This window comes from Strix uralensis, chromosome 6 (assembly GCF_047716275.1).
Source record: "Strix uralensis isolate ZFMK-TIS-50842 chromosome 6, bStrUra1, whole genome shotgun sequence".
Classification (NCBI taxonomy): domain Eukaryota; kingdom Metazoa; phylum Chordata; class Aves; order Strigiformes; family Strigidae; genus Strix; species Strix uralensis.
In genome coordinates, this window is record NC_133977.1 from 18593829 (window position 1) to 18603392 (window position 9564).

Genomic DNA, 9564 nt, shown 5'->3' on the forward strand with positions numbered 1-9564 from the left:
CAATAACTCTCCTTACACTTACAGTAGACTGTGGTTCTGTTCCCCACTTAGTGTTTATTTTAAAGAATTTTTGTAGCCTACAAAAACCTCTTTGCTGGTGTTGAGACAGATTTTTTTTTCTATTTCAACAGCAAATGCGAGATTTCACAGCTCTTTTATCACATTATGAAAGTCCCCCTATGCTGTGCATCATGATCATGCAGACACAAGGAACTGAAGCTTACCAGGTTACCCAAGCACAGCTGAAGGAACAGAGTGTACTAAAAATACATGTATACACTCTACAGTTACATATGTGCACACAGATATTATGTTGTTTTGCAAGATGGAAAAGAAAAATCTTTTCACCAAATGAAAACACTGAAAATGACATGACAACAGCAGCAGATGCTAAAGCAAATCATCTAATTAAGATGATTTCATCAACCATTTTAAAAGACATTTAGAAAAGCAATATATTACTAAGTCACCAGAAGAAATGTTGATTATGCTTGCATGTATAGGCACAATAATACTCTAGCTGAAGCTGCCCTTTCAAGCATGAAAACAACTGATACTTTCAAAACTGTTTATTTTTTTTATCCAGCTGTGCTTCACATCCTGCTAAGGAAAAGTATACACATTAAAAAATTCTTAAGAACTATAACCCACAGCCAGGAAGATACAATTCAAATCCACAGAAGTTTTGTCTGGGTCAGGATGGCAGAATGACTTCCATGCAGCATGGAGAATAGCTTCATTCTGACATCAGGAGGAATTTCCAAACCAATTTGCAAGCATGGGGAACCTCATTTTCACCTTGTATTCTTTTCATGGGTGGGCCAAATTCTGTCTCAACAAAATCTAAATCAAAAAGCCAGAATGAAGACTGAACAGTACAATAAAAATCTGCATTTTAAATCTAATATTGACTGAAAATCAAAATCAAAATGCAGAACTTTGTCCTGGTCCCTTAGAGTAATGTTATTCTAAATTACCTTCCCCTCCTCTTATGTTTGCTTTTCCTTTCAGATATACTGTAGAGTGCAGTATTGGGTTTTACTATTCAGTGTTGTTCTTACGGTAAAACATTTAGTGTGGGAGAGGTGCATATACACCACATATATTCAGCTTCCCCTTTCGCTGGGATTTATAGCAAGGAGCATGCCTTCATGCCACTTGTGGAATTTTTGTTCCCTGCTGTTGCTGTCTTTATTTTAAAAGGGCTTCTGGATAAAATAGTAGGCATTCAGTAAGAGAGTCAGATAGATACCTCCACTCTCTTCTTTCTATTCTCCATGAGATCCGGTTCCTGCTGGACTTCATACTGGGCAGTTTCATTTCTCAACGGCCTCTTGTTCTTCTTGTTTTCTTTGCTTGTTGTAATTGCTTCTGTAAGAAAGTACCTTTACTGCTTCTAAAGCAGTCTGCAAAAGCACATTACACTTTCGAAGTAAAAGAAAAAAGATTTTTAATGCGAATGTTACATTAAAGGGTAATAAATCTGAGTGTTCTCTATGTTCTTTTAATCCATCTTCATGCCCTGTTTAGCTTTGTCAGGTTTCCTTTTATTTAATTCCACCTTCCTCAAAGCAGGACATTACAACTTCGTCCCATTAGAGAAAGATGACTAAACTCCTTCTATCAGTGGCGTCGTTCCTAAAGATTTCAGGAGGAGGTTTTTCCCTCTCAACTTGGCCCCACTGATTGACTACCAGTACAAAAGACTGTTGGGGGGGTTTTTTGCATCTTTGCAGAGTAGTTAGTCACAGCATGATTGAGTAAGCAGTCTCTTCCTAACACCCTCAGCAGGTGGTAGCTTACAGGTGATGCTGGGGAAGAAAAGCAAGCACAGAATTAACCTAACTAGCTGGGGCAATGAAAGAACTGCAACGCTTAGTGTAATAAGGTAAAGCAGAGCTTCAGGAACAGAATTTGGTTTTCACAGATGGCACTGTCTGACCATAAAATTCCTCTGTAAGAAGCTCAACTGAACTTCTCAACAGATTTGCCACATGGTCAGGGCTCACTTGCATGTTTTTGTATGGATGTTTTTCAGATGGAAATAAAACCATCTTGATAAAGTTTCTATTTATCCCTCTTCCTTCCTGAATCGGTTTGGCAGCAAATGCATTAAGCAGTAATAAACCTTGAATGGAAAGACACTAAAATGATGTTACAACAGTGGGCGCTACTTAGAAATATTACTAATATCAGTTATTTACAGAGGTTACCTCAGTGACAATGTGGAACAAACAAGCAGATGCTGACAACGTTAGAGCTCAAGCAAAATGTTTCCTCTTTCTACAGACAGATAGTTCCTTTGACACTTTCATGTCCACTGACACTACAGTAGCTTTTTCTTAAGACCCTGAAGGTAATCACTGCACTCACAAGGACTGGCAAACCTGAAAACCTGCTGTAAATCAGAAGACCTCACAGAGACAAGTTCTCAGAGCAACACCACCATTCTTTTGGTGAAGGTGATTAGATTTTGTCAGAGGAAGCAAACTTGAGAGCTATTCTCATTTTCATCAACGGGGAAGTGAGGCATCCAGAAGACCCTCTTGCTGCTGAGAATGACAAAGATATTATAACTGTTATTAAATACTTAAATTGGTGTTCAAGGCTGCCATTGTTCCAGTCACCATAAAAAGCCATCACTAAATCATTATTTTGTCATTAAAAAATCACAGGTATATAAAGGGTCGAGATAAGCCATTTCCTTCAAAATACATCAGAGACAAGGAACACCTGAATATTTAAATACCCTAAGTCCATTCATTTGAAACAGTGACATCAAAAGTACTAAATATTTATACCAGATGGAGGGAAAGAAATTGTGACTGGGGGCTCAGACATGATAGATGCGTCGTGGCAGACTGTCACAGCTGTGAGGCAGGGCTTCTTTTCTGACTAACTGCTCCCTTGCATTTTTCAGCTGATTAACGAAAACCAGTCTACAGTAGAAAAATGTGAGAGTCAGCCACTGTACCTGCCATCTATTGTGAGTGGATATTTTGGAATATTGGTACACAGCAGTGGTGGATGGCTTCTCACAGAGAGGAAGAACCCTTCTCTAAAAGTAATTCATGGTGGATGTTCAGATGGGAGTTTCCTAGCTCAGGAGGAAAGTTAAACTCTTTCTCTGCTACCGTAAGAAAGTATGTTAGCTACATCCCTAGCTGCAGTTAATTTCTTTCAGTAAAGAAAAATTCAGCTGCAACTACTGGAATTGGAATTTTGACAAAACATTGATTTTCAGGTGAGCATTGTTTTTCATTGTTTCTTCTTCACATGGACATTTCAACTAAGCCCTGACATTTATATTAAAACTTAAGATTTACATTTGAAAATCCAATGTTTTCATCCAAAAATTGTGTATGTATTTCTTAAACAAAACCCCACACCTTCTACAGAAAAAAAATAATGCAGTCCTATATCTTCATGGTAAATAGATGTTCTGTTAATTCTGAGTTAATGTCATTAAACTGGAGTTTCTGGATGACTGTGCTAATCCTCATTTAAATGGATTATGAGGTCACATCACAAAAATGAAACTGGTTAGAATGACTAAAATCTCAGAATTATTAGCATATTTCTCACACAAATTACCTATAGAACCTCCAGTTTGTCTCACTGCCAGTTGATACAAGCTACCTTTGTACAGACTTGAATAACCCAACAAAGCAGAACTGTTGCAGCGTAACCTTTAGTGCTGGTCTGAAAGATGAGAGGATGAAACTTGTCCCCCTTGCTATGTTCTTCACAAGTGTCTTCAAAGAGAGTGACATTTCATAGACCTTTGATTGTACACCAGCTGGATCACAGACCAGGCCTGCTCATGCATTTACAGCCAGAAGTAGGAATCTCCTCATTAATTATGATGACTCCACAACTAGGTTGGACAGTAGCTGGGCAGTGTCTATGGTGGGTCCTACAGCATTAGAAGTTTATGCTGGACTCTCCATTGAAAACCTGAAGCTGAGCACAAAATAAGGGTGAGACATTAGAGGAAGAAAAGTTACCCTGGAAAGTGGAGAGATAATGTGATAAAGCTCCTTTTTCATTTAGTGGTGAAGGAGGTGTTTGTGGTCTGTGATGAGAAGTGTTTTGGGGTTGTGTGCATATTTAGCAATGTTTTTTATCTGTATGAACACATGTGACAGCCAAAGCCCTGTATATTTGTTGCAGCAGAGGTAGAAAGGCACAAGCCCTACCATTTCCTCCCCTATAGAGCTGGCATTTGTGTGGTTGAGGCACTTGAGTGGAGATAGTCTGATCTAAAGATGCTTGGGGCATTACTGTGAAGGTCAAAAGAAAGAAATCTGTTATTCTTTTTGCTCACATATATGTGAAGCTGGTTCCCATAAACTGTGCTATAAAAGTTTTCTTGACATCTTTCACCCAGAAATACAAAGCCCTGTTGCCTGTTTTTCCTCTTTGTATAAGATTACACAAAGGTAAGCTTTGCTTTCGTTGTTAGCCAACTGTAGATCTGTTGTGGTTAACATCATGCCACACCTCAACTGAAAGGTTTTGTGGAGAGTCAGACTGTTTTGGCATGGGCTCATGATTTGCTTCCAGTTGCTTGGAGCTCTGGCAGTGTATACATACTCCAAGAAAAATTACAGCAAATAGGTGAAGAAGAAGATGTTGCACAGGTCATCCACAACTACAGAGTGAGATGAGCTGGAAGTCATTGCCATACCACAAGCTGTTGGCAGACTGGGGCCTTCTCACAGCCCTCAGGAGCTTGTCTGACTTGCTGGCAGAATGAATCCACTGAAATTGCATAGGCTGGTTCCTGTAAAGCTTTTCTTAAAAGGAAAATTTTGGGGCTGGAGTTCCAGGGTTAGAAAACCAAGCCAATCTGCATTATATATTTTAGACAATATATCTGAACCTGATTTGCATATTTTACCTTTTTCTCACTCATTTCTCTCCTACCTATCCCTTTTGGCTCAAATAAATCCGTAAGCCATGGAGCAAAAACTGCATATGGGTAGCCAGCTGGACATCCTGAGCACTCTAGGACCTGATGAGGGGTAACTAATATATGAGATGCAGGGAAGAGATGCTGACCCTTTTTGCAGTCTCTTTGGCTTTCATGGAGGTAGTGGATACTTAGCAATGCAGCCTTAGCAGGCTCAGGATTACAACTGAGTGAATAAAGAGTAAAGGTTCAAAAGTCTGCCCAAACATCACATGAATTAGCCATGTTCCTCTCCATGACATTATAAGACTTTCCATAAGACTTGCATAAATGTCAACAGAAAGTCTATTTAAGGTTGAATTTCACAGCATATGCTCAAGTACTCATCTACTGAGATCAAAAGTATTACTATTTCTTAAAACGCACTATTTCTCAAAGTGAATTGAGTACCTTCATTCACTATTTTTGGACCACAGCAACTGGACAGTAGTCTTTAAGCCTTAAGCACCTCAAAAATTTCCCATAAACTTTCAATCTAATTTAGATTCAGTCTTTGTCTTTGCGGTTTGACATATTAAAGCTCAAACAATTCCCACCAAGGTTCTGAGATGAAAGTGATGTCTGGCACATTTGCTCATTGTGAAAGAAGTAAAGCTTGAAATAAAAATTTCGATGGAAATCACCTGGAAATGAAATTCTCTTCCCCAGGTATAAACCTCTTAGGTACTCCTTCAAGTGCACACTGATTTTTTTGTTCTCTATCAGAAGAAATACATAGCAACAAACCAAACCAACCCATGCTTCTTTAATGCTCAAGGAAAAACAAATTCATGAAACATAAACCTTTTCAAAACAAGTAGCTCTACAAAATACGCACCTCCCTCTAGTGAGAATATGGGAGAAGAAAGAAAACTGAGAGATGTTATTCACATCATTTAATGTTTTCCTGTAAGTGACTGCTGAGGTGATCACAGAACAATCTATACAGAATATGGTTTTGGTATCCACAATGTATTGTTTGAAAACATCTGTCTAGTGTGTTAAAGTAATGAATAAGTTTGAGGAAACAATATGACGAAAAGAGGCTAAAATCATCTAATAAGTTAAGTGAAAAATAGGTCATTTAGAAACTTGAAAAATCTGGTTACAGTTAAGATCCTTGTTAAATCCTCTTAGCCTATATGGCTACATAACGGTCTAACACAAAGGATATACCTACTTTAAGATCATATTTATAGTGTTAAGCACAACTTAGTATGGGTTCAGGGAATTCAAGCACATAAGAAAAATATTAATCAAAGTCAGTTTTAGTCATGGTCAGACTCAAAAGCCAAAACCGCTTTATTAAAATTGAGAAGCTTCTTCAAATGCACACTGAACCTTGTGTGTCTTCCCCGAGTTTCAGTGGGTGAGTAACTTCACTTTACCACAACTGCCCTGAAGAGGGGGCAATAAAGATTTCAGTCTTGCTCTTTATAATGCAGTGGTAATGTAAACTAATCCTGCCACAACAAACTAGCACCACTGAGAAGAGCTGTTTGGCAGCTGCAGGCCAGTAAGTACATTGATGCATTTTTAGGAGAGTATGTGACCTCTCAGAGTGCCATACTCCAGACACAGTACAGTGCTTTCTCACAAAAGTTTGTTAGTAGGTCAGCTACAACCTCAGCAAGGATTCAGCTCACATGATTTCTTCAAAACTTTCCAAAACCAGAGAAAAAAAGTCAATCAGTTATGGCCATCACTGAAATAATAGGTGCAGTCTTCACCACAGAAGTAATTTCTTGACGTTACTGTTCAAATACCCTATTTCTTCCAAGGTATTCCCACTTGTCCTTTTCAAAGAATCCATGTGCCCCCTGTTTCCCTCAGCACAGAGCTACCCAATTTGTCTTTGCAATGCCAATGTCTATTATCTCAACTTGAGACATTTGAAACATACTGTACCTATTCAGAAATGCAATTAAAAACAATGAGACAAATAAAAAGCCTCAACTTGGGGCTGGAGATAAAAATCTGCTATCATAGGACGCAAGTCAACTTTACTGATTCTACTAAATGAAAAGCAGAGGGTAATTTACCACAATACTTTGAGTCAGTGGTAAGGAAAGAAATATTTCTGTACTTGGCATTTGATCTAAATTCCTATAAATAATAGCTACAGTGGTGACAGCTTATTCTCAGACAGAAGACAGAAAGGAGGAAAGAAAACAAATGTTGCTGTTTCCTGATGAATATCCATTCTTAACTATACCATCTGCAATGCTGGCAAAAATGTTTGTCTTACCAAAATCCTGAGGACTGTTAGGATCCTTTCTCAGCACTCTGTATCGAACAAGTAACTATGATCCCTTTGGTACTTCTTCAGGCTCTGTTTTTTTGTTTGATGAAGCATGATTGGCTGATATGAAATTATTTTCTACTCAGGTTATAAGCCACATTAGAGGCATGGCTAAATCTATACTATCCTGTTAGGTCAGGTTCAAATTTTTGTTTCACTTCAGTTTACGTCTGCTGTAGCTAAGCACACAGCAGCTGTGTGCTAGTAGTGAAACTTGGGCTTGTGAGTAGAAAATCCCTTAAGAAATTATAAAAGTGATCAACAGCCACCTGGCTCGGGCCAAATCATCCAAAGTCCTCCATAAGTATCCCCGAGATCTCTCACCACCCACTATGTCTTTTCCACATCACCAGAACACATCAAACTTGGCAAAAGCAACATATGGTGAGCTGCAAGGCTGTCCTCTCATTTTCTGAGGACTTCTGTACGCATCGTATCAGGTATCGCCCTGCATGTGGGTGAGCTGTGCCGACCACTTCAAAGCTGGCACTGCACTCTCCAGTGTGCAGTTGCAGAGTGGGAAACGGTGACTGGCATCCCAGCTCCGCAGTGCAGGGAAGGGAAGCTGGCAGGGCTTGCTTTGCTCATCCTGTGGGTCACTGCCACGAGGTAGAATCAGATAGGTTTATGGCACAAGGCAGGCAACAAATACCGAGATGGTGACAGCACAGTGTTAGGGACAGAAATAAAACTGTGGGTGGTCCTAAACCACCATGAGAATATCATACTGGCTATTTCTTTCCCAGGAAGACATCATACCTTTGTGTGTGTGAAAGAACATTGTGTGAAACCGCTGTCTATGCACGTACACCTAACAGCCAGCTAGCTCAGCTTCACACAGCTACTTCCAGCAAGGCTTTTGCATTAACATGAAATTCTGGCCACATTTTACACTCGTGTTTCACATGTGCCCCAAGGTACAAACACATTAGATCTGCAGAAGTTGTCCGCAATCTCTTGATGCTCTAAACCCTTTTTCTGCCATTTTGACTGCCTAGCAGCTCTGACGTGACCCTCCTCACCAGGATTTCAGGGAAGGAATAGGCAACCTCTAACCATGATGGCCAGGGAATTTTCCCTACCCCACCAGCCCAGCCCAGTAGCAGCAGTAGAACATGAGCTAAGGAACTGCTCCTCACGCTTCTTGCAACATGAAGTGTTTGAGTGGATATCACACTCCCTCTCATTGTGATCTTTGCTGCAGCCAGCAGCATTTCATGTAGTTGCTGGGGACCTTATAGGTAATTTCCTTTCCTGGTATTTAAGGATGTTTTTCAGCCTGAATTTATTTTCTGCTGAATACAGCATGCACAAAGCTGGTGTAAGCCAGAAGATCACTCATCTACAGTGTAGATGCCACTGTTTTAGATCACCCAGATCAGCAAATTCCCCTCTGGACTGTCTCACTGCTTCCATAGGAAATGTATGCGACTGCTGCAGGATCTGATGACCTGCACATTTAAGGATGTCCAGTCCTTGTTAGCACTACCCTGCACTCTCAGAAACATCTTGATTCCTTTGTGGGGGCTCCAAAACCTCTTAAACATCACCAAAACCCATCCAAACAAGTAACAGTTTATCAAATTGACAGTGTGAAAGAGTAATTTAAATCTTTGCATTAGTCCTGACAATACTGTGAATTCTCCTGACAATATTGTGAATACTCTCCAAAGAGGAGAATTTTTGTCTGTTCCATTTTGAGTAGACACAAATTCCACAGTACTGGTGTGAGCTTTGCGTGGTGTGAACAAAACTAATCACTGAGAACGTGGTGATGAGGGAATACTTTTTTGCTACACACCTTGAATGGCAAAAAAGTGAAAACCATTGGTCTTAACCACTCAATAGGTGTATGATAATTCACATACCACCAGCACATAGAAAAAGGGCTTTAAGGTTTGTATATGTACAACAAGCATTGGTTTTCTTTGCAAGTTACATTTTGAAACAAACTTTGCTTAATGTGTACTCAGAGTGCATTTTGTTTTCAGCCAAGTACCAAGACAAAACAAAACAACTTTTGTATGAGGACTTTTATGAAAAGTTGCTTTGGCTTTCATGTTCTATATTATTTTAAAACTGTATCTCATTGTTGCCTTCTTAAAGCAACTTCTTAGGAGTACTTAGCCTTTTAATAATTAGGTATAAAATAGAAACTAAGTTGAAGTGGAGCAGTGTTTCCTAGAAGGAAGTTGCACAGAAATCAGTGCAGTGGGATTGCTGTCTTTTGCAGTTGAAACATGACAACTTGTTTTTTTCTTCCCCTCCACCGCACCACCCAGAGTGTCTTGTGTTATATCTTCATTAC

At 39.5% G+C, this 9564-nt stretch overlaps 1 long non-coding RNA gene across 1 annotated transcript; it reads right to left on the bottom strand.

Moving 5' to 3' along the window:
- Nucleotides 1-554: 554 nt before the first annotated feature.
- On the bottom strand, nucleotides 555-1587 carry LOC141944953 (uncharacterized). The gene is made up of 2 exons (XR_012629376.1): nucleotides 1253-1587; nucleotides 555-843 (listed from the first exon to the last, which is right to left on the bottom strand). It is a non-coding gene; the product is annotated as an uncharacterized LOC141944953 (long non-coding RNA).
- Between the last annotated feature and the right edge of the window lie 7977 nt (nucleotides 1588-9564).